Raw genomic sequence first — 24849 nt, forward strand, 5'->3', positions numbered from 1 at the left:
TTTATTTTTCAAACACAGGTTTAAAACAATTTGTTATACAAACATTATTACTGCTATATCCTCAGTGGCCACTTCACTGTATAACACCTCCATTATGTGACATATAAAGAGGGAGGTTTTCTTCTTTATAAAAACAGATTGAGAATGTTCATCATGTGGAATCAATAGATTCCACATGAGAGAATCATTCTGCAGGAATATTAAATGAGATAGCAATTCTCAACAAAATGACATCACAACTATAAGACATGAAAGAGATCGATCAATATCTCAAACTTCTCATTTTACATCATTCCATAAACTATAAACCTCAATTCAAATAGCAGCTCTGAACCTCAATTTGAATTGAGAGTTTGCTCAGTTAGGTGACAAATTTATCACCTAACTGAGCAAACATGCTTACATTATGCAGCTAACTATTACTTGATATAAGTCATATGGCATAGTATGTTATTTTGCTGGACACAGCCACCATAAAATGATAGTCAGCATAGATTTGTATTTGGCCTGCAACACTGTTGTGTAGAATGTTTCAGGTCAAGCACTGGACATATTTTGCCTATCCACATGCTGACAACTGTTTTGTGGGTGGGATTTACATAAAAAAAAAGAATATAACTCAAATAACTATATTACCTCCACTAGAATGTTTTTGCCACATTTGATAGGTCAATGGTTCTTACTTTTTTTCCCCCCATTTCTCCAGTTACAGTATGTTCAACTGGAGAAATTGTGATGATGCAACTAGAATATAATGAAATACAAATTCATGGTTAGAAAACTTCAGGATTGAGAAAAGGTATCTCTTTTTTTAAATCCTGAAGCAACTAGTTTGGGTTGTCCAAGGACACGATGTTTTAATAGGTAATGACAAAAGTGGTACATAGCAAGATTGTACTGCTGCTGCAACCCAAATAATATTACAACATGAAGTGTAGTCCAATAAATTAATCACAGATGCATTCAGATATCATTTTGGTAACGTGGCATGTCTCTTTGTTTGACTGCAATTTTCTTCCTCCACACTGCAGGTCTCAGATAACTTATTTTTTTTCAAGAAAAATATTTTGTTGTCTCATTCTTGCTAAATCCTTGACTGTTTCGAAATAAATTACAGATATCGTGTGTCAAATATTTTGTTATTTCTCTCCTGGTATGTATCCATAATTATACACTTTTCATAACCTGTTCATTTGCATGCTTCATCCATTGTTCATTTGACATTTCAAATTATGCTTTATAAAAATGTAAAAAATTGTAAAAGCCAAGTGATATCAAAAAAGAGATAAATAACATACAGTTCAGGTATGTTTCCAATAAAGAGGCCAATGAGTATTAACTAGCATAAACTGGAATACACATTACATATATCTGTATTTTATTCAATATTTTATAATCTTTTTTAAATAATAAACATACATTTAGAAACAACTAATAAAAACACAATGTAATTTCATCAAAAAAACTTCACAGCTCAGGGACCCAAAAGTTGCATTATAAAAAAAAAAAAAAAATCCTATAAATTTTCAGAATACCCATATGATTTAATGCGGCAGGCAATCAAGAAGTATGTTTGCTACAATGCCATCTTAAGGTGTAAGCTACGTGGGGGCCCTGTCTGGAGTCTTTAGACTAGGGGTCTGCTTTAAACTGAACAACATGTTTTCTTAAACTGTTAATATTTTGCTGGAAGCAGCATTTTCAGAGAACAAAAATACTTGTCAATACAAAAATCAAGAGTACATAAGAGATAGAACAAGCCATCAAAATATGAAATATGGAGGTCCAGCTGAAGTGGATGATATCTGACCAAAAATGATTATTATGGAGATACAAAAGTTTTATGCAGTCGCTGCTGGATTCAGAGGACATAGCCTTGGTCATAAGCTTGAATTACAGATCACTGTACACAATGTACAAATTAGAGGAAGCAAAATCAAACTAGAGAGAGAGAGAGACATGTTCCCAATCTCTAGGACAGATTAGGGAGTTTATCCACAGCTAATATGTTAGAAATGGTCTTAAAATGACTGTTGTCTAAATTTTTGATAAATTAATGCACCCATACTTTGGGGGAGGGGGGGATGATTAAGGATCAAGCAGAGAATTGTCTAGGACTTTTGAACCATTTGTCCAATCATCACTTTCTTGTGATACAATATTCATTCATTCAGTATCTGGATAGTGAAGGAATGAGAATAGCTTGACAACTTGGGATTTAGCTGACCAAACTGTATTCTATTAATAGCTTAAACAAACAAACAAAAAAAAATGAAGGTATAACATGATGATATTTTATGCTGGTTTGTTAACTCATCAAGTTACAAGGCTCATGCTTTTCATCATTGAATCAGGACGAACAGTAAAAAGTTATCTACTGGAACAAACTCAAACTTGACATCAGCAGAATTCAAGATAGATACATCAATGTAAGAAATATCAAAGAAAAAGAAGTGATAGAAAAATTAAAGGACTATATTGACATTGACAAAAGGTTCTTCCTGCTGAAGAAAAAGCAGAGCAAATTTTTAAGTCATGAGAGAAGGCAGCACAGTCGGAAATAAATACTAAATATATGAATTGGGAAAATTTGTAGAAAAGAGTAAAGCTAATAATAATGGTAAGTATCTGCTGGATCTCTCCAGCAGATGCTTACCATTATTATTAGCTTTACTCTTTTCAGGACATGAACTAGTCATTAGTAATATCATGTTCCAACATAAAGATGTATGCAAATTCATGTGGAGAGAAGACATGAGAAATAAGAAAAGTCACGCTTACTATGTTATTGTCGACAGTGTTATGTTCATACTAGTTCAATAGACAAAAGTATGCAAGAGGATCTAAAACAGGAAGTGATCACCATTTAGCTTATTGCAGGATAAAAAAATCAACTTCATAATGAAAAGAAAAATATATATGAAAGTTTTAAAAAGAATCAAAGTTAAGCAGCTTTTAGAAGCAAACTGTTTGTTAACAAAAAACAAGAAACTTTGGAGACTCAGTGGCAGATGCAATATTCATTCATTCGGTATCTGGATAGTGAAGGAATGAGAATAGCTTGACAACTTGGGATTTAGCTGACCAAACTGTATTCTGTAATAGCTTAAACAAAACAAAAAAAAAATGAAGGTATAACATGACAATATTTTATGCTGGTTTGTCGGAAGACTTATCAGAAAACTTTGGAGACTCGGTGGCAGATCCTGAAGAAAACAATCAATGATTTAGCTAGAGAGGCATGTCTGGATGTGGTGAAGTTGTCAGCAAGAATAGAAAAGTCATCTTGAACTCAAAAAAGGCTTAGATGGCAACTGGAAAACAAGAAAGCATATCAAAAGGTCCCAGCAAATAAATTAGCACATATTCTCAGAGAATACAAAGAAAAATGTAAAAAGCTATGAAATGCATAAAAGTAGCTAAACAAACATCATGGGAAGACTTTGGTAAGAATATAGAAGATAAAATGAGGAAGGAAGGTGGCAAAATGTCTTGGAAGCTATTGCTTCCAAGACATTTTGACAAATAGCTTAGAAATAAAGGAAAGAGTACAATTTAAAAAAATAATAATAAACATGACATGAAAACTAAAGATATTCAAGATGTCAGGAATAATTACTTTGAAAGAATGCTCTAAAAGAAACAAGAAATGACAAGAGGAATGAAATCAAGAGTACATAAGAGATAGAACAAGCCATCAAAATATGAAATAGGAGGTCCAGCTGAAGTGGATGATATCTGACCATAAACGATTATTATGGTGATACAAAAGTTTTATGCAGTCGCTGCTGGATTCAGAGGACATAGCCTTGGTCATAAGATTGAATTACAGATAAAGCAAGCATAGATAAATACATTATCTATATTTGAGATGTAAGTCAACAGTTACAACTATAGGAGGTACAGGGGATGGGTTGATCTAAAATCAGGACTGAAACATGGGTTGACACTATTTCCAATTTTATTAATCAAATATACATGGATCACATTATGAAGGAAAGTGGCATTAGGCCTGATATCAAAATTGGCAATGTTAATCTCAATTCTTTACTGTATACAAGATAATATTATATTCTAAGATAAATACAGATATTAAATACAGATAAATTCTAAGATAAGATAAATATAAATCTGCAGGATTTATTAAACTAAACTAGTACACAAATTTTATATGAAAATTAGCAACAAACAGACAAAGACAATGAAAATAGGAAGAAATATTGAAAAAACCAGCATCCTGAATGGGAAACCTATAGAACTATCAAAACAATTTGATAGTCACTAAAACAATTTTTAGTGACTATCAAATTAAATATATGAAAATAGACAACAGAAGAAGCAAGGATGGTATGGTGGGAGAGAGCTGAATAAATTTATACAGAGTAAGAGCAAAAACAGAGGAAAAATAGTCTATAAAACAGTGCTCAAAACAATTTTAATTTCTGGATCGGCAAGCTAGGTTTGAAATAAACCAATGGATCAAAGAGTAGAGACTACAGATATGAGTATCAGAATTAGAGAAGGAATACACTGTACAAATAGGAAAAATATATTAATAATGAATATATTAGGAAGGAACATGGCATTGTTAGCATTCAGGATACAAACAGGCCTAATCTGAAGTGTATTATTATTATTATTATATGAAATCTCCATGGAGTCTGGCAACACATTGTGGGAGACCCACACTACTGTTTATACACACAAAATCCATCATACCTCTCCTTAAGCTCATTCTCTGAATAGGGCACTTACAACTAATTCTGGCAATCCATTCCACTTATTTACCACTCTCCATGCAAAGAGTCTAGTCTGTACAGTCCTGTCGTTACTAACCACACGCTTACACAACTTCCATGGATAACCCTTGTTCTCTATTTGTAATATACTGAAAAATTTAATTTGCATCAATTTTATAAAAACAACACATTATGGTGTTTTTATATCATATAAATTTATAAGTTTTTAATATCGTATAAGTTTCTATCACGCTCCCTCTTTTCTGCCTATCAACTAAACCAACACACCTTCAACCTATTCTCCTAGGATCATTCCACAGACTTGTCACAAGCTTAGTCATTCATCTCTGAATCCTCTCTTCCATCTCCTGATCCCCAGAAATCCAAGCCAGTGCACAGTAGTCAATATGTAGCTGAATCATAGCCTTATAAAGAGGAATAATAATTTCTACATCTTTATCTGTTAGCATGTTTTTCGACATACAAGTAATCCTTTGAGCTATTTTGCCAACCTTTGCAATATGCCCTCTGAACTTCAACTCTGTTCACCATTATCCCCCAAGGCTCTAGCATCATTAATTTCCTGCAATCCAGTCACAATGCAATACACATTATGTAACCTTTTAAACCCAAAGTGCATAACCTTACATTTTGTAACATTAAATCGACAATCATTTGTCCACAATGCCAATTTATTTAAATCATCCTGCAGGATATCTACATCACCTTTATCAACTATTGCTATTTTCAGTTTAGCATCAGCAGCAAACAACTGAATATCCCCAAAGAATTAGTGATCGTAGTATAGAACCCTGAGATACTCCACTAGTCATCCTCTTTCTGCTAGATTCCACTCTAATATATCTTCTTCTTCTTCTTCTCCCGTAGTCAGTTGTCTCGGTCTCTTGTTCTTGATGTCAGTTGAGAAAGGGAGGAATTTGTCCATTTTTTGATGTTATCAGTCCATTTTAATCGAGGTCAGCTCCTACCCCTTGATCCCGGAATGATTCCTACTAGTGCTTTGGAATGCCATTAGCCATCTCCACATGTCCGAACCATTTCATCTGTCCTCTTCTGATGACTGTCAGAATATTTTCCCCTTTTCTCCCATCTATTGAATCAATCAGTTTTTGGACATTTTCATTGGTTTCGTAAGAGGTATAGGGAATTCTCAAAAATCTTCTGTAAGTTTTCATTTCGAAAGACAGGAGTCTCCTCCCATCTTCCTTCAATAAAGTCCAGCCCTCACAACCATACAAGAGGACAGAATTCACCAAGGTGTCACTTAGCCTTAGTCTGGTTGTGATTGCTATTCTGTTATCTCCCCACAATAGTTTTAACTTCTGTAGGGCCACAGTTGCCTCAGCAATTTGGTATTTAATGTCAGTTTTTGAACGACTATCTTGACTCAACATGCCTTCTAGATAAGTGAACTTCTTTACATTCTCAATTTGTTTATTGCCAATTTCTATCTTTAAGAATTCAATGTCTGATTTTGAGGTTATCGTTGTTTTTGTTTTTTGTAGGTTTATGTATAATCCATATTTTTTTAATGTTCCAAAAACATGGCTGGTTATCTCTTGTAATTCTTCTTCACTTTCTGCCAGAAGATCGATATCGTCAGCGAAACGTAAGTTATTTATTCTTAGTCTGCCAACTACTATTCCAGTGTCATATTCATAAAGAGTCATATTCATTCACATTCATAATTCCAGAAAACAATTAAAAAGAAGAGGGGACAAGATGCATCCCTGTCTTCATATGCTGACTTCATATGAAGTATGTCACAACTGGGCCACTTGTATATAGAGGCTAATGACTTCACATCAACTGCCTTAGTATCCCATAATGCAACGCATACCCCCCCCTTTCAGACATGTATGAAGGCTGTTCAATAAGTAATAACTTATTAATAACGCGAAACCACTCATCACAATATTAATTTCTGTGGAATAAAGAAATGTTGCTGTCTGTATTAACAAAAGAGGTTGATAGATGGCGTATATGGGCTGATGTGCCAGAGTGTCACGTGACTAAACGCAGGCTTGTTTCAGCTTGCCTATGAATCACGATCAGTCGTCGAAATGGAAGCGTCCTTGGAACAGTGTTATGCGATTAAATTTTGTGTGCATTTGCAAAAATCGGCATCGGACACTTTTAACATGATACGTGAAGCTTTTCACAATGAAGCAATGTCGAGGGCAAGTGTTTTTCGCTGGCATAAAACTTTTAAGGAAGGAAGGCAAAATGTGGAAGATCTTGAACATGAGAGAAGACCTTCAACGTCCATCACAGAGACAATGATCAACACAGCAGCGATTATCATCAAGGAGGATCGCAGAATTACAGTACGCCAGCTGCATGTTGTCCTGAATATTTCTGTGGGAAGTATTCACTCAATCATGGTTGAACATTTGGGACTGAAACGTGTTTGCGCCGATGGATTCCCAAACTCTTGACACCGGAGCAAATGCAGCATCGAGTGGATGTGTGCACAGAATGGAAAGAAAGACTGGAACAAGAAGGCAACAACTTCTTAAAACGCATCATTACAGCAGATGAAGCTTGGTTGTATCACTATGACCCTACAATGAAACAACAAAGCAGTGAGTGGAAGCATCCGTCTTCGCCTACCCCCAAGAAAGCAAAAACTGTAAAATTGTTATGACCATAATGTTTTTTGACTAGGAAGGCATTGTTTACCAACATGCTGTAGAACCCGGGAATACTGTAAACAGCTCATACTATGCTATATACATAGAGCACGTCAAAAGGAAGTGTCCATTGCTGAAGAATGGCTTCTTATTGCACCACGATAATGCAAGGCCACATATTGCTGGTGGTGTAGTGGACGTTTTGTAGAAGAACAACATAGATATCCTACCACACCTTCCATACAGTCCTGATCTCGCATCGTGCGATTTCTGGTTGTTTCCTCAGCTCAATAAACCACTAAGAGGCCGCCATTTCAAAAGCAACAAAGCATGTGTAAAAGCTGCGGAGGCGGTTTTGAAAGAACTCTCAAAAAACAGACTTTCACATGTGTTTAAGAAGTAGATGCAACGTTGGAACAAATGCATCGCATCTCACGGTAAACTCAGTTACTTCGAAAAAGACCATGATGTAAATGATGATGATGATTAAAGGTAATCTGTTTTCTGTATAAATATAGTCTTATAAGTTATTGAACAGCCTCCGTATAATGCTATGCATTATGGGGAGGGGGGGGTCACTACTCAGACTGGTTGCGACCTTTATTGAGGTCTCATCACTGGAAGCTAGGTCCAGAAGAGATACAAGGTTAACTGTTCTGAAAAAATGGATTAATTGACCTGTGGTCCCCTTTTATCCTTTTGTCAGATTTGCAATGAAATTTCTGGATTAAGAAATATTATTGAGCACTTGGCTCACCTACTGATGGCCTACTGACTGCCAGTGAGTTTACTTTTTTTTTCTTCTTCTTTTTTCCCCCCTTAAAACAACAACAACAACAACAAAAATTACTTAAATTAAGGGGATATTAAATCCCACATAGTTTTAAAACCGAATAAGAAACTAAACAAAAGGTTTCTTATTCAGTTTTAAAACTATGTGGGATTTAATATCCCCTTAATTTAAGTAATGTTTTCATTGCCGAAATGAAGCGTATTAGCTCTTTATACTTAAGTTAAACAAAAATTACTTTTTTAAATAATGAAACCTGTGGTGCGTTCATAATTAGAAGAAACACACGTATAAACCACAGTGAAAATTATTTAATTGTAAATATTTCATCCTAAGTATCTTAGGACATCATCAGTACAGTATTTAAACAAAAATTAGGAATAACATACAGTTAGGGCGCATGATTACAATAGAATCTTATGAAAACGTGCATAACGTGCTGAAGTAGTACAAAAAAAAAAAAAAACATTAATTATTTAACAAGTTTTGTATGATAATTTCCCATACTTTAGGAATAGTAAGAACGTCGTTGCGGTTTAGGTTTGGTCTGTGTAGTAGGGCTTCAGAACTTTCTTTGTATAAATGTTCATGTTTAAATATAGATCTATGTAAAAGTTTAGCCTTTTCCCAATGGATCCTATGGTTTGGATTTTCAATTCCGTGTTGAGAGAGGCCAGATTTCTGCGGTTTAAGAAGACGAATGTGGTCTTGATGTTCTGAGATGCGTTTCTGAACAGACCTACCTGTCTGTCCAAAGTAAGATAATTTGCATGAGCATGGAATCTCATAAACACCAGGTAACATCAAGGGTGAGAATTTGTCCTTAGGAGAAGGTAATAAGTTGTAAATTTGGTTGATAGGTTTGTAAGTAGTGACAAAATTGTATTTCTTAATAATTTTAGAAAGACGTTCTGAGATGCCTTTAACGTAAGGTATGGGAATCCTATGCACTTCTTCCTGTCTGGTTTGATGTATGCAGAAGTGACTGATGATTTTTTGAGTTGTTTTGGGATTATATCCATTTAGGATGGCTGTATTTTTGATAACTTCTAATTCCTGGTTTAAAGATTCTTCAGAGGAGCAGAATTTGTGTGCTCTGGAAACTAGTGACTTAATAATGCCAGATTTCTGAGATGGATGATGAGCAGAAGAATTGTGAATGTAGCGACCTGAGAATGTAGGCTTGCGAAAGACGGAAGTGGAAAAAGTAGCTAAAGTGATCTACAATGCCAAACCTTCAGAATTAAATATCCCACCGTCGGAATTGAAAGCTATTATTTCCTTAAAACGTAACAAAAATTTAATCATTACTAGAGCTGATAAAGGAAATACCACTGTGGTTCTTGATACCAATTCAATATGACCGAAAAATTAATTTACTTCTTTGAGATTGTAATACTTACTCCAAATTGGATTTTGATCCTACGAATCGTCAACTCAGAAAATTAAATGAGCTACTTAATGAAACTTCCTCCTTAGATGAAGAAACAATCAAAAAACTTAAGACATACCATGCAAGACCTCCTAGAATTTATGGCTTACCTAAGCTACACAAAACTAATGTTCCACTTAGACCTGTCGTAGACTGTATCGGCTGTCCAACGTACAAGTTATCAAGATTCTTATCTAACCTTCTCCGCCCTCACATAGGCCACTCAGTCTCTTCAATCAAAAATTCTAATGAGTTTCACACAAAAATTAAAGACATTCAACTATCAAAAACTGACTTGTTGATCAGCTTCGACATTGTCTCCCTCTTCACTAACATTCCCCATAAAGAAACAATAGAATTACTAACTCAAAAATTTCCGTCTGATATAGTTGAATTGTTCAAGTTTGTTATTGCATCATGTTACTTCACCTGGAAAGGTCAAATTTACAAGCAAGAGGAAGGAACAGCAATGGGATCTCCTTTATCACCAAACCTAGCAAATTTGTTTCTAGAACACCTTGAGGAAAAAATATTCACTTTTGAACCCAAACCAAAAAATTTGGCTAAGATATGTCGATGACGTATTTGCAGTATGGAATCATCCCGAACCTGAATTACAACCGTTTCTAGATAAAATTCATTGCATCAACTTTACATTAGAAAAAGAATCTCCACAGGGTATCTCTTTTTTGGATTTACACATCAAAAGAAAAGAAGACGGTTCCATCGCCTCTTTCGCAAGCCTACATTCTCAGGTCGCTACATTCACAATTCTTCTGCTCATCATCCATCTCAGAAATCTGGCATTATTAAATCACTAGTTTCCAGAGCACACAAATTCTGCTCCTCTGAAGAATCTTTAAACCAGGAATTAGAAGTTATCAAAAATACAGCCATCCTAAATGGATATAATCCCAAAACAACTCAAAAAATCATCAGTCACTTCTGCATACATCAAACCAGACAGGAAGAAGTGCATAGGATTCCCATACCTTAAGTTAAAGGCATCTCAGAAGGTCTTTCTAAAATTATTAAGAAATACAATTTTGTCACTACTTACAAACCTATCAACCAAATTTACAACTTATTACCTTCTCCTAAGGACAAATTCTCACCCTTGATGTTACCTGGTGTTTATGAGATTCCATGCTCATGCAAATTATCTTACTTTGGACAGACAGGTAGGTCTGTTCAGAAATGCATCTCAGAACATCAAGATCACATTCGTCTTCTTAAACCGCAGAAATCTGGCCTCTCTCAACACGGAATTGAAAATCCAAACCATAGGATCCATTGGGAAAAGGCTAAACTTTTACATAGATCTATATTTAAACATGAACGTTTATACAAAGAAAGTTCTGAAGCCCTACTACACAGACCAAACCTAAACCGCAACAACGTTCTTATTATTCCTAAAGTATGGGAAATTATCATACAAAACTGTGTTAAATAATTAACGTTTTTTTTTTTTGTTTTTTTTTTGTACTACTTCAGCATGTTATGCACGTTTTCATGAAATTCTATTGTAATCATGCGCCCTAACTGTATGTTATTCCTAATTTTTGTTTAAATACTGTACTGATGATATCCTAAGATACTTAGGATGAAATATTTACAATTAAATAATTTTCACTGTGGTTTATACATGTGTTTCTTCTAATTAAAAATTACTTGTTTGATATGGTTTTTTAGGAGCACTTGAGATATTTGTCTTTTGTCTTCAGATATTTGTTTTAGTCTACTGCTAGGTGGTACATTGTAATGAGCTAGGAATATTATTGAGCCTTTGGTTTACCCATTTTGGGCTTCTGGCAGTGATTTTTGGGTTATCAGTAGATTAGGATGGATAGCAACATTTGCAAAGAATAACACAGTAAGAGTGTAGTTAGCAAGGGTGTTAGAACTAAGTTTCTTGCTTGGAGAGTATTGAATGAGTGCAATAGGTTAGTCTTTGTGGGGAAGTCCATAGTGAGTTAGAGTTTAGATCCAAAGGTCATGGGTTTGAGTCCTGTTGAAGATAGATTTTTGGATTGAATGCAAGGTGGCATATGGTAGTATGACTGTGTTTGGAGAGCTCTGAAAACTAAGTTGTTTAGTTTTAAAAAAATAGCTTTATCAGTTAAAAAATTGTGTTAGAATTAGACTGTATTGTAGAGTAAATTAGTTTAAAGTTAAACGTTTTGTTGTAAATATTGTTAATTTAATCTTTTGAAAAATAAGTTATGTAGAAAAGTAAGCACATGGCACTGAAGTGAAGCAGAACAATGGCATCCAAGGCATTATTGTTTAAAGAATTTAACCAAAGGATCTTCTTGCAGTGAAATGTCTGCAAATGTATGCATTATCGAAGGCAGATGAAATTTGGTTTGAAAGTGACAGTAGGGAAAGTGTGCCAAAAATGCTATGCCAGTGAGGGTTAAAAGTGTGTATCAGGTCGAGAGATTGAAGTAGTGGATGGAACTCAGAATACACTTGAAAATATGCAATGAAATAGCAGATTATTTTGTCTATGTTTTTGCCAAAGTCTTTGCATGACTTTTGTTTAGCTAGTTTTATACAGTGTTTAGCTTTCTTACATTTGTCTCTGTGTTCTCTAAGAGCACATGCTGACTTATTTGCCAGGAACTTTTGATATGCTTTCTTCTTTTCCTTCCTTCGCTGCCAATTTAACTTCCTGTGTTCACCATGGAGCTCTGATTTTTCTATCCTTGCAGACAACCTCACCACATGCCTCTCTGGCTGAATCAAAAACAATGTTTTCTTCAGTTGCCACTAAATCTCCACAGTTTGGTTCCTGCTCTCAAAACCCTTTCATTTTTTCTTCAATAATGTTACTTTAGTCTACAGTACACATCTGAGAGCTTGTCAAGTTTTATTCACTTTAAAACTGTCTTACATGTCCTTCTTTTTAATATGACATTCAATTATCCTGCTCAAGACTAAATGGTGATCACTTCCAATTTCAAATCCTCTGTACATTCTAGTGTCCTGCAGCAAAGAGAAAACATCATTATCAACAATAACATACTCAATTAGACTTTTCTTATTACTTGCCTCATCTGTCCATGTGATTTTGTTCACATTTTTATGTTGGAACATGGCGTTAGTAATAACCAGTCCATGTCCTGAGCAGAAATCCAACAGGTATTTGCCATTATTATTAGCTTTGCGGGGTGCTTAAGGGTCAAAGCTGTATAACTGAGAGGAGACCTCCACATAGCCTTTAAAGGAATGCAGAGAACCGACCAGGGCTTCTGACCTAATGTCCAATCCTCACCTTCTCGTGGTGCACCCTGTTGGGTATCTACTTTGATACTGAATGAACGAGGATGGGCTGGCAATTTGGGATTTAGCCGACCAAATTGTATTCTTATTGGTTAAACCAAAATAAAAAATGATGGTACAACATGACAAAATTTCATGCCGGCTGGGGCGTCGCCCGGTTAAACAAGAGGCCCCCCGTTGTTTTCGCCGGGGAACCAGGGTGAACAGCGAAAAGTCAGCTACTGGAACAAATCTGAAAACAAACCCCAACTCAACCTCACCAGAGTTAAAGATCGGTACTATCAACATAAGAAGCCTGAATGGCAAAGAAATGGAGCTAGCTGAGGAATTAGATAAGTAACAGATCGACATAATAGGGGTGACTGAAACAAAAAAGACCAAAACTGGTGAGAGCTTTCTGAGCAATAAATACAAAATGTTATATTCAGGCAATGACAATCAAGGAAAAGAAGGAGTAGCCATAGTAATCAACACAAAATACGAGGCTAATCTTCTTGAATGGCAGTCAGTCTCAAGTAGCGTAATGTGGGCAAATATGAGAATGGGGAACTGGACAATGAGACTTATTTGTGCCTATGGTCCCACAGAAGGTTCTACTAAGGTAGAAGTGGAGGAATTTTTTGACGCTCTAGAAAAAGCAACTGACACAATGAAAAAGGAAAAGTTGGTCCTTGTTGGGTATCTAAATAGCAGAGTAGGAAATGATTGTGAGACATACAAAAATATTTTGGGAAAATTTGGAGAAAAGAGCAAAGCTAATAATAATGGGAAATATCTGTTGGATTTCTGCTCAGGACATGGAATGGTTATTACTAACACCATGTTCCAACATAAAAATGTGCACAAATTGACATGGAGAGAAGAGGCTAGGAATAAGAAAAGTCTCATTGACTATGTTATTGTTGATAGTGATGTTTTCTCCCTGGTGCAGGACACCAGAGTGTACAGAGGATTTGAAATTGGAAGTGATCACTATTTAGTCTTGAGCAGGATAAAATTGAATTTCACATTGAAAAGAATAACATGTAAGAAAGTTTTAAAGCGAATAAAAGTTGAGCAGCTCTCAGATGTGAACTGTAGACTAAAATACAGAAAGATTATTGAAAAGAAAATGAAAGAGTTTGAGAACAGGAATCAAACCTTGGAGATTGAGTGGCAAACTCTGAAGAAAACATTGATTGATTCTGCCAGAGAGGCATGTGGTGAAGTTGTGTGCAAGGATAAAAAAATCAGAACTCCCTGGTGGACACAGGAAGTTAAAGAGGCAGTGAAGGAAAAGAAAAAAGCATATCAAAAGTTCCTGGCAAATAAGTCAGCTTTTACTCTTACAGAATACAGAGACAAATGTAAGAAAGCTAAACAGTGTGTAAAACTAGCTAAACAAAAGTCATGGGAGGACTTTGGCAAGAATATAGAAAATAAATATCAAGAAGGTGGCAAAATATTCTGGAGGTTGTTGAAGAAGCTTAGCAATGGAGGAAAGAGTGCGGTAAAAGGAGTTAGAGATGATAAAGGTGACATGAAAACAGGAGAAAAAGATATCCTTGAAGTATGGAGTAATTACTTTGAAAAACTGTTAAATGAAACAAGCAGTGATGACAGCACAGTGATAAAAAACACTGACCAGGCATGCAGTCAGGAATACATATCCATACTTGAAGTAGAAAAAGCCATCAAAGGCTTGAAATGTGGAAAGGCAGCAGGAGTAGATGATATTCGACCAGAAATGCTGAAGTATGGTGGTATAAAAGTCTTACAGTGGCTGCACTGCATAGTTCAGAAAGCCTGGACAGAGGGACGAATTCCCGATGATTGGAGTAGAGCTCTCATAGTACCCATATATAAAAAGGGAAATAAAACTGATTGTGAGAATTACAGAGGTATTTCCTTACTGAGTGTTCCTGGCAAGATCTATGCAAGTATACGTGAGAAACGGTTGAGAAGAATTGTGGAAGAAAAGCTTGGTGTAGAACAAGCTGGATTCAGGCCAAATAGAGGCTGTCAGGATCAGATCTTCACTTTACGACAAATAGTCGAGAAAGCATGGGAATATAACAAAGATCTGTATTTAAGTTTTGTCGATTTGGAAAAGGCATATGACAAGGTGCCAAGAGAGAAGCTATTCAATACGCTGCAGTTATATGGTGTCAATGGGGCATTATATCAAGCAATACGTAGTCTTTATTTAAGTTGTAAGTCAGCAGTTAGAATTGAAGGAAGTACAGGAAGATGGTTTAATGTTAAATCTGGTGTGAGACAAGGATGTACATTATCCCTTCTGTTATTCATTATCTATATGGATCACATTATGAAGGAAAGTGGAATTAAACCTGATATCAAAATTGGAGATGTTAATGTCAGCTCTTTGCTTTATGCGGATGATGTTATACTTCTAAATAAATCAGCTTCAAGTCTGCAAGATTCTCTGACTAAATTGAATAGCTGTTGTAATAGATATGGTATGAAGGTCAGCAATAAAAAGACAAAGACAATGAAAATAGGCAGAATCATTGAATTATGTCAACTGTGTTGTGAATGGAGAACCTGTGGAACAAGTAAAACATTTCAGCTACTTAGGCACAATTTTTGCTGAAGATAGTAAATTAAATATAGAAATAGACAACAGAATCAGCAAAGCTGGTATGGGAAGTCAATTGAATAAATTCATATGGAATAAGAGAGAAATTAGTTGGAACACTAAATTAGCTGTATACAAGACAGTGTTCAAACCAGTTTTAACTTATGGATCTGAGAGCTGGGTCAGAAGTAAAACACTTGACCAAAGACTAGAGACCGCAGATATGAGAGTCCTAAGAAAGATTAGAGGCGTGAATAGATGGCATCAATGGCAATATCATATTAAAAATGAGGATATTAGGAAAGAACTTGACATTGTCAGCATCCAGGAATGCATTAGCAGAGCTAATCTAAGGTGGTATGGTCACTTAAACAGAATGGGTGAAGAAAGATTAGCAAAACAAGTGTTCTCTGCCAGGTTGGCAGGAAAACGACCCAGAGGAAGACCAAGATATAGGTGGATTGATACGGTACAAAGTGCCTTAGATGATAGAAAAATCTGATAATGTTGGAGTCTTGACAAGTAACAGACTGATTTGGAGGAAAATTGTAGATAGGAAGTTAGTAATGATGTAATTTTTTCATGTAATACTGCCATATCCTGTACACCCCTTGAAGGTACATGGCAAGAATTTGATGATGATGATGATATTAGGTTTGCTATTTTCTCCACATTTTCCCAAAATATTTATGTATGTCTGACAATCATTTCCTACAAAGCTATTTAGATTCCCCAACAAGGACTGACTTTTCATTTTTCATTGTATCAGTTGATTTCTCTAAAGCCTCAAAAAATTCCCCCACTTCTACCTTAGCAGAACCTTCTGTGGGACCATACGCACAAAATAAGTCTCTGTCCAGTTCCCCATTCTGATATTTGTCCACATCACTCTACTTGAAATTGCCTACCATTCAATCAGATGGCAGTGTTTAAGTACTATGGCTACTCCTTCTTTTCCTTGATTGTCATTGCCTAAATATAACATTTTGTATTTATTGCTCAGAAAGATCTAACCAGTTTTTGCCTTTTTTTTGTTTCAGTCACCCCTATTATATTGATCTGGTACTTATCCAGTTCCTGAGCTAGCTCCATTTCTTTGCCATTCAGGCTTCTTATGTTGATAGTACCGATCTTGAACTCTCGTGATATTGAGTTGGAGTGTGTTTAGGGTTTGTTCCAGAAGTTGACTTTTCATTGTTTGTCCTGGTTCCCTAGCAAAAACAACAGGGGGGGGGGGCTTGTTTAACCGGGTGATGCCCCAGCCGGCATGAAATTCTATCATGTTGTACTATCATTTAAAATTGTGGTTTAAGCCAATAAGAATACAGCTAAATATCAAATTGCCAGCCCATCCTTGTTCGTTCAGTATCCAGGTAGATACCTAACGCAGTGCACTCTAAGAAGGTGAGGACTGGACATTAAGTCATGAGCCCTGGTTGGTTCTCTGCATTCCTTCAAAGGCGAAGTGGAGGTCTCCTCACAGTTATACAGCTTTGACCCTTAAACACCCAACCCTCCATAAACTGAAAAATTCTACCAATTGAAATCCTGTATGATCCTTTCAGAAGTTTGTAAGTCTCAATCTTATCATCCTTCTTTCTCCTGTTTGATAATATCTGCAATCCACAAATTCTCAATCTGTCTTCATAATCAGTATTCCATAATCCTGATATCATTTTTCACACTCTCCTTTGCACTCACTCACCCCCTCTCTCTCTCTCCCCCCACAGTATCAGAAACACAATGGAAACCAGGAGACCAGACCTAAGCACAATAGTCCAAGTGAAGTCTTATCAATGCCTTATAAAGAGGTAAAATGACATCACTATCTTTACATGTGAACATTTGTTTCAGCATTGTAATTATCTTTTGAGTTGTATTTGCAATCTTTGCTACATGGCCCCTGAACTTCAACTTAGTATCTATCAACACTCCAAGATCCCTAGCCTCATCAGTTTCTTCTAGCCTAATCTCACCATATAATACAACATTGGATATCTAATCATATCAAAGTGAATGACTTTACATTTACTGACATTGAACTAACACCCATTTTTGCATGCCCATAATTCCAGCCTATTGAAATCATTCTACAAGTACTGCATATCAGCAGCATTCCTGATTACCCTACCTATTTTTGCATCAACAGCAAATATCTGTATGTCGCTTGTCAAATCCTTCCCAATATTATTAATGTATAGATTGAATAACAGTGGACCAAGTACTGATCCTTGTGGTACAATGATCAGTACTTGTTACTTAAATTTTGCAGACTCACCCCCCCCCCCCCATATCCCACTTTTTGATATCTGTCAGTCAGCCATCCTCTTATCCATCATAACATTCTAATCCAAACCAAACCCATATTCTCCAATTTATGGAACAGGCTACTGATTTAAAAAAAAAAAAAAATGCTGTAGTCTGTCAAAAGTCTTAGCAAAATCCAAAAGTACCACTGTGTATCCATATCCCTTGTCTAGTTCAATGGTAACATTGTTATAGAATGTGAGCAAGTTGCTAAAACGATATCTACCCTTATTAAACCCATGTTGCTCATTGGAAAGTAGAGATTCACTATCAACCCATTTCTGAATGTGAGCCGTGACCAATTTTTCCAAAATATCCACCACCACTCCTGAGATACTAATTGGTCGATAGCTGGATACATCAGTCTTTGCACCATCCTTGTGCAATTGAATTACTATACATTCTTTCCATTCCTGTGGAATATTCCCTCTTCTGAAACAGCCTGGTCAAAGGAATAGCCAGTTCAACTGAACATTCTTTTAGCACATGTACTGATATCCCATCAGTCCCCACTGCTGAATTTTTATTCAGTTTGTGCAACAGCTCTAATACCTCATCCTCATACACCTGAGTTTCTTCATCCAGTGAAGAGGTAGCAGTGAGCTCAATGTTGTGTACACATTAGTTGAACAACCTCTTCTTCATCTGCAACCCTCATGCCACCTGTATTTTGAAGAGTTATTCTTTCATATTCATTCTTTCTTTTACTTGCAGCATATCAATAGAATTCTTATGGGTTGTCTTTAGTTTGCAGAGCCAGTTCTTTTTATACTCAGACTTAGTTTTCCATACAATAGTCGTTACCATTCTAGTCTGCTGCTTATAATTTTCATAACGGACATCATCCTTATGCATACGATATTCTTTCCATATCATCCTTTTTCTGACAAATCTCTTGCTCAATAAAATTACACATCCATTTGACTCCTACCCCATTTATTCTTTGAACTCTCGGAACACATTCTGAAATTGCATCATTTAAGTATTGTTCAAATGCTTCCCATGCACTGTTGATATTCTTCCCATCCAGCAACCGATCCCATTCCATTGAACTCAGTATACTCCTCAGTTGGTCATAATTTCCTACTTTGTTCAGGAAATCCTTTAGAAAAGGATTGAATGTTCCTTTTCTAAATGGAACATTCAAAACTTAGTCACTTCCCAAGTGAATACCGCATGATCACCGTCACCATCCTGAGGCTGAATAGTTATACCCCCTGACAGTATAATCAAATCTAACACTCTTTGACCTCGAGTTCCTTGTCACATGCTGCTTGAGGATGTGTCCTGCAACAGCTCAATAATGCATTTTCATTCTTCTCATCAGATTCTACTGCTATCCAATCAATATTTGGATAATTAAAATGTCCCATGATGATTACTCTTTTTGTGCTCATCTTTTCTATTTGGTGATGCATTTCTTCATCACTAGCAATCGATTCACCAGGTCTGTAACAATACCCCACTATGTAATTGATCTTGTTAGATTTCACCTCACATCAAATGGCTTCAAACTCACTGCAACATGAAATACTGTTAGTAGTAGCAGTACTACAATCATAGGTCTCAACTCTAACTGGATTCAAGTCATCTGATATCATTAGCAGCACGCCCCCTCCTCTCTTAACCCCTCTATCCTTCCTAAAAATATTGTATCCTTTACACTCGATATCAGTTAGTATGTGTGATTCTGAAAGCCAGATTTCACAAATGCTTACAATCTGTGGTTCCAACATATTGACTAAGGCAACAACCTCTAACCCTTTGTTTCTGATACTCTTAGCATTCGTGTACAGACATAATAATCTACCTGCATAATCTTTTGTATACTCTTGTCTGTAGTCTGCACGACATACACCCTCTGTCTAGAAAGAAACCGAATTTCTGATAGAAAATAAAACAGGTCAATTATCATTATTCCAATCATTTATTTCAATTCAATATACTCTCCTTCAGCTTCGATACAGTGTTTGGCATGGTCAATTAATTCATTAAATGAGTTTTTTATATCGGTTTTTGGGATACTGTTGAGGGTCGTGGTTACAGCCACTTGGATGTTTTCAATGGTGTTGTATCGCTTTCCTTTCATTGGCAAAGGAAATCGGGAGAAGAAGTCACAGGGTGCTAAATCAGGTAGGTGAGTGATCCAACACACAAACTTGGTTTTTGCTAAAAAACTGTCTCACAATGTTTGAACGATGAGATGGTGCATTATCATCCAATAGTGACCAGCTGCCTGCATCACGATATTCATGCTGAACGAGACTAATTCTTGCCATCAATCGCTTTAAAACTTCGAGATAAAACTCACCATTGGCCGTTTTGGCCAGGCAGAACGAATTCTTTGTGGATAATGCCCTTTGAATCATAGAAACAAATCAGCATTGCCTTTACTTTTGACTTCTCCAAACGACTTTTTTTCGGATGCCCCTCTTCTGGTGGTCTCCAATCAGCACTCTGTTGCAGGCTCATACTCGAAACACCATGTTTTGTCACCAGTAACGATCGTTTCAAGGAAATCTGAGTCCTTACGAGCGGTTTTAATGAGGTCCTTGCAGTGTTCAATTTGATACATTTTTTGGTCAACTTGTGGGGAACAAATTGCAAATTCAATTTATGAAGGCCCAACCTCTCGGTCAAAATGTCGTGCACAGTTGATTTTGGAATCCCCAATTCATCTTCAATCAATCTCACGGACGATTTCGGGTTTTCTTTGATGAAATCACACATTTTTTGGATGTTTATTTTGCTCAGTCCAGTTTTTGGAAGACCTGGCTTTTCGTTGTCCTCACGCATCTCACGACGACCACTTTGAAATCACTTAAACCACTCGTAAATTTGAGTATGGGATAAGCATTCATCACTGTATGCTTTTTGAAGCATTTGATGCGTTTCGGTAAAACCTTTACCAAGTTTAACACAAAAGTCAATTGCAGCTCTCTGATTGAAACTCATTTTCCGACCATTCATCAAAACACACTGACACTCTTGGCACTATAACTCGGCTTACAGTTGACACAACATTAATGAAGATTGCCGCTTTAGACAACAAAAAGATACAATAGGTGGCACCACTAGTTTCTTCTATTTTCGAAAAGTTTAGTTTCTTTTTGGACAGAGGATGTAGTTGGACATTTACTATTACTATTATTACGGGCAACTCCAGGGAGTCATTAGACTCATCGAGGGAGGCCCCAAATCATATTCATCACAACTATCTGACATTCATACAGTATCTATCATACCTCGCCTTAAACTCATTCACTGTCACAGCATCCACTACAGACTCAGGGAGCGCATTCCACTCATTCACTACTCTAAAAGTAAAGAACCCAGCTCTAACACCTTTACTAACCACACTTTTGCCCAGTTTCCATGGATGTCCCCTAGTCCTCCCACAACCAGCCCTGTTCTCAAAAATATCTTCTGAATTAATTTTATAGAAACCCTTCAGTAATTTGAATGTCTCAATCATATCTCCCCTCCTCCGCCTATCAACCAATTTTGGCAACCCACAAATCCTCAACCTGTTCTCATACGGTTCATTCCACAGACCTGCTATCATCTTGGTCACTCGCCTCTGGATCCTCTAAACCTCCTCCCCATCAAGAAGAAACCTAGGTGACCAAATCTGAGCACAGTAGTCTACATGGGGTCTTATCAAGGCTCGATAGAGAGGAACAATAACCTGCTTGTCTCTGCTTGTCAACGTATTCTTCAGCAACCAAGTGATTTGATGAGCTATTTTGGTCACTTTTGCAATGTGTCCCCTAAATTTCAATTCCTTATCCACCAACACTCCTAAATCTCGTGCCTCATCAATTTCCTGGAGCAGGGTTCCACCAATGCAGTAAACTGCCGCCAATCTTTTCATCCCAAAATGCATAACCTTACATTTTGCCACATTAAACTGACATCCATTCTCCTTAGCCCAGACCTCCAATCTATCCAAATCATCCTGCAAAATTTTGACGTCATCTGCATTCACTATTGCCCTACCCAACTTCGCATCATCCGCAAACAAATGTACTGTTCCTCTCAGATCATTTCCTATATCATTTATGAACAAATTAAACAGCAGTGGTCCAAGAACAGATCCTTGTGGCACACCACTAGTCACAGGCCGTCTTGTGGACTCTACTCCCGAGTAAACCACTCTCTGATATCTCTCCGTCAACCACCCTCCTATCCATCTCACCAACCCTATGTCCATTCCCATATGCTGCAATTTACTGATTAGAATTCCATGTGGAATCCTGTCAAAGGCCTTGGCAAGGTCCAGTAGAATCACCGTAAACCCATTACCCTTATTCAGTTCAGCCGTCACTGTGTTATAATACGTGAGCAAGTTACTGAGGCATGACCTACCCTTCACAAAACCATGCTGTCCCCGATACAGTATCCCATTTTCTTCTATCCAATCTTGTATTTTCCTCTTGACTATTTTCTCTAAGACCTTGACAATGATTCCTGATATGCTAATCGGTCGGTAATTTACAACAGTAGTCTTGGAACCACCTTTATGCAGTGGAACTATTTTCCCCTCTTTCCACCCGCTCGGGACTAACCCAGACCCGAGACTCAAATTAAACAAAATGGTCAAGGGTACTGACAATTCTTTAGCTGCTTCTCGTACAACACGAGCTGGTATACCATCCAATCCCATTTGCAGATTTCTATTCTTCTCTAGGCAGGAAAGCAGCCTGATTGAGCAATAGTTTTGGGGAAGATGTTCCTCTTTTCCTGATTTGTGATTAAGAGTACATCTGCTACTTTCCATCATGCAGGAAAGTAGTGATATCTTAACACTGCATTAATAATAGCAACAGTGTGCATTATGGCTTTATGTGGCAGGGGATACCAAGGTTGAAGTAATGCAAAAGTCATATATTTTCCATATACAAGTAGTGAAAAAAAGGTGTGTCAACTATTATTAAAATACTCTGGATCACAGACAGATGCTGAAAGATTTTCATGTGGTTTGAATTATAAAATTAAAGATACCAAGAAATTATATTCTTGGCTTAATCCTTTATCCAAGTATAAGCTAACAAAGTTTGCACATGAAGTATCTTCATGACTGAGCTACTTGTATAAAGAGGCTATTTCACTCCTTATTGTCACTTCATCACTCACATTACTTTCAGCAGCTTCGTTCATGCTGTCTTTCTGCACACTATCATTTACTACCTTCACATTTCACTATTCATCACACTTGCAAACAAAACATTTACCACAAACTCTCTCTCTCTTTCCACTCTAGCTTTCATACCATAACCCACTCACTCTTGGCAATGAATACATGGAATATAAACTACATCCTACGTGATTCCTCATGCTAAACAAGGAAGCCTTGGCTGCCATTTTCCTTGTATGCATCAGTGCTATGAGAAAAATATGCATTCTAAATGATATTCTGTATTAAACAAACACACACTCCACTCATTCAAGACTAATGTGGAGGAAAAAATGTTGACAGTAAGTAAGTAATAATGTAAACTTTTTCATGTGGTAGTATCATAGTATCCCACACACCTTTTAGGGTACACATAACAAATTTGATGATGATGATACTTATGAAGAAAAGGGGAGCTGATCTTGACTCAAAAATAGCCTCTCACACTTATATTGACTTCTGTGCAGCACTTAATAGTTGAGATCCATTTAATCCTGTGTGAAAGGCTATCCAAAGTATTATTATTAATATTAAGAAAGACTTCCAGGGATTTGAAAACTCATGTTAGAGGTTTAATGGAATATTATCAGCACTAATATTCCATATATATAAGAAAGGATTAAAGCTAATTTTAATACTCCAATATTTTGTCTCTGTCACAGAGACATCTTCAGGGATTATAAAAAACTTTTTGTAACAACACACACAAAAATACAATATAATACAGTAGTGAGTGAAACTAAAGTCCTGTCTGGGCGGTGCACCCTCTATGGGCATTTGCAGGTGGTTTAGGATGTAAAGAGTGATCTCTGATAATTAATGTTTCCCAAATTTTGGTAAGTTTAATGCAACCGTATTTGTTTAAATTAGGTTGATTCCTGAGTGCAGATGCAGATTCAAAGAACAGTCTTTCTTTTTTTGAATTTACTATGGTGCAGCATGGTGGTTTTTTTCAGATCTTGTGGGTTGTATCCAAAAAAACATGGTCTGCGAGATCAGATTGAACAAACTACTTAAATTTAAAGTCTGACTATTTAAATTAAGGTCTGACATTTAGCTACAAGATAACCACAAACTATTTTTTTTTTTTAAAATCTGGCCTTGCAGACCATGTTTTGGATACACCCACAGGATCTCCTGGGAAAAAACCACCATGTTCCACCATAGTAAATTCAAAAAAGAAAGACCGTTCTTTGAATCTGCATCTGCACTCAGGAATCAACCTAATTTAAACAAATATGGTTGCATTAAACTTCCCAAAATTTGAGAAACATTAATTATCAGAGATCTCTCTTTACATTCTAGGCCACCTGCAAATGCCCATAGAGGATGCACCACCTAGACAGGACTTTAGTAGTTTCACTCACTACTGTATTGTATTTGTGTATGTGTTGTTACAAAACGTTTTTTGTAATCCCTGAAGATGTCTCTGTGACAGACGAAATATTTTCCAATATTTCCAGTATTAAAATTAGTTTTAATCCTTTCTCTCTGTGCCGATAAATTTCATTAAACTTCCAACATGAATTCTTCAGCACTTAAGCCTCAACACACGGATTTGAGAACTCATCAAGGAAGACCACACATCACCTGCACCAGCCATCATACCTTTTCTTGCATTCATTCACACTACCTGCACCCACAATTTCCAAAGGCAATTCATTCCAATTACACATCACTCTATGAAAAAAAAAAAAATCTAGCTACCACCCCTCTATTATTTTATTTTATTTTTTTAACACATGGAATAAGATCAGCTGAAAAAGTCTACATAAAGAACCCTTGTATCATGATGAGAGAATCAAATCTTCTAATCAAAGGAGGCATATCATATCACTCTTCAAATGTACTATGGAGGTACTAAAGTACATTATCCACTATATTTTAT

General features: G+C 36.4%; 1 protein-coding gene across 4 annotated transcripts in view; it reads right to left on the reverse strand.

Annotated features, from left to right (window-relative positions):
• The window catches only part of pdm3 (POU-domain protein pdm3), a 442629-nt gene that overhangs the window by 118758 nt on the left and 299022 nt on the right, over positions 1 to 24849 (reverse strand). The window lies entirely within an intron of this gene.

This window comes from Typopeltis vanoorti, chromosome 6 (assembly GCF_054136105.1).
Source record: "Typopeltis vanoorti isolate ZY-2024b chromosome 6, IOZ_Tvanoo_1.0, whole genome shotgun sequence".
Classification (NCBI taxonomy): Eukaryota; Metazoa; Arthropoda; class Arachnida; order Uropygi; family Thelyphonidae; genus Typopeltis; species Typopeltis vanoorti.